Source organism: Natrix helvetica (assembly GCF_964273705.1).
Source record: "Natrix helvetica genome assembly, chromosome: 3".
NCBI lineage: Eukaryota > Metazoa > Chordata > Lepidosauria > Squamata > Natricidae > Natrix > Natrix helvetica.
The window spans coordinates 124877325-124879641 of NC_138549.1; positions in this window are offsets into that span (position 1 = coordinate 124877325).

Consider the following 2317-nt stretch of genomic DNA (forward strand, 5'->3'; position numbering starts at 1 on the left):
GTCAACGGCGCAGAGGCAGCGGGTGGAGAAAAGCGCTGCCCGGGATTTCTTCTTCGCCGCATAGTACGCAAGCAGCGTAACCGAAGATTGGGAATCACTCGCCCCTTTCCGCTTCGGACACCCGTTGCAGAGAGCGTCTCCCAACGCGAGGCTTGAGCCCAGCCGCACTACTGTAAGTCAGTGTCGAGAACACGGGGAGGGGTACCGTATGTGCTCCGCTGCCGTCGCACTCTTACGCTATCACCGTATACGAAAGCCACAGTACTGTAAGCGTGAGCGTAGCTTTTGCTCACGGCCTCGGGCTTAATCGCGGGGCTGCGCAAATCGCGTACAGTGAGAGGAAACAATGCCCATCTTGTGAGAGCAGCGGCACGCCAAAAGCGTAGAAAGAAAGAAGTCTTGTTGCAAGCTTCGATAAAGAGAAGGGAGGGGTAAGACGGCTTCAGATGGACAGAATAAAGGGTGTCTCCTCTGGGATGACAAGAAAAAAACGGGGATGGCGCATTTGCAGTTATTCTCAAAGAATTGTGCACTTCGTATTTCGGCCAATGACTTAATCTGTTAGCTTTCGTGGGAAATCATATTTTCCGAGCATTAAAGCTGTGAAATTTTGTCACTCACTATGTACAGTGCCCCACCGTGTTCGGCTTTCATACCGTAAGGATATTCTGAAGCAGATGTACCGATCGTGATGAATATCATTGATAGGGTGGCATGTCTGCATAAGGGGAATTAGATCCTTTATTTTAAAAGTTGCTTCGACTGCCCACACCCCACACCCCACCCCACACCCAAAAAAACATATCGCCTTTCTCCTTCCTTGACATAAGCTGCTTTTCTTTCTGAGGTGGATGACAAGAATAAGAGAAAGCAAACTTCCTTCAGAGTTGACAGGAATGGGCTCTAAACACAAGATGTCTGCCAAAAGAAAAAAAAGCCTGTTTCCTCAGCAACAAAGTTAACCTCTGCCCTGTAAAGGAGCAGGTGACTGCAATGCAACTTGCCTCCTGACTAGCACTATGAATAACATGTATAGCTGTTGTTTTATTAACCTATAATCTGTGATAGTTTATTGTCTCAAAATTTAAAGAGAGAACCAGTATTTTACTTAGTGAGAAAGGAGCCTTTTGATAACTAGACCTTGAAAACGTTTGGCTTCTCATCCAAGAAGCTTCTTCGGTTCTGATTGGTCTGATTTGTCATTAGACTAACCCCATATATACAATATAACAGTTTGTAAGCTCCCTCTTTTCATGGGGTCTCCAAGGCTGCTGGAAAAAACATGTTTTAAGAGATTCATAGAAGGTCGGGGCAAATCTTACCTCAAAAATGTTCCAGAGGACTGATGCCATGGCAGGAAAGATCATATTCTGGGTCCTGTCAGATGGAACCCATAACATGTTTCTCCTGCTAGACCTCATAGGATGGATAGATATAACTAGGAAGAGGTAGTCACTTACTTAACCTGGTCCCATACCATCTAGGGTTTTAAAGGTGGAATCCTGCGTCTTGAATTGAATCTGGAAGCAAACTGGTAACCAATGCAATTCATGGAGCAGAGGTATAATTTGAGCAATCCTAGGGGCATGCATAATTGCCACCGCATTTTGCACCAGTTAAGCTTCTAGATACTCAAATACCTGGAAGCTTAACTGGCGAGTTCCATGTAGATCACATTACAGTAGTCCATTCAGGAGGTGACCAAGGCATAAATAAATATGAGTAGAACATCATGATCCAAGAATGGATGCAGTTGGAGCACAACATGGATCCGGACAAAGGTCTTTCTTCTAGCCACAACTGCCACATGTTCACCCAACAGCTTTATATAGATGTTAAACAGGAGTGGAGGCAGTACCAAACCCTACAGAACTCCACATAATAGGGGTCAAGAGTGAGAACTCTCACACTCAATTAACATTGGCTGGTCTTGGTCCCATAGAAAGGAAGAGAACAAGAACATTAATACTGCCCACTCCTCCCCATACAGCTAATCTAGAAAGATACCATGTTTGATGGTATTGAATGCCAGTGAGATATCAAGAAGAACCCGGATGGCTACACTATCCCTATCCTGCTCATGCCAGAAATCATCCAAATGTCCAACCAATGTCATTTCCATCTAATGCCCAGGCTTGAATCCTGACCTAAAAGAGTCCAGATAATCCAATTTACCAACTGAAAACTTTGTGTGACCACCCTATTCACAACTACCAAAAGAGAGATTGGCTATTGGATGAAAATTATCCAATATGTTGGGGTCTAGCAATGACTTCTTGAGGAGGGGGCAAACTAATGCCTCCTTAAGGGGCAGAAT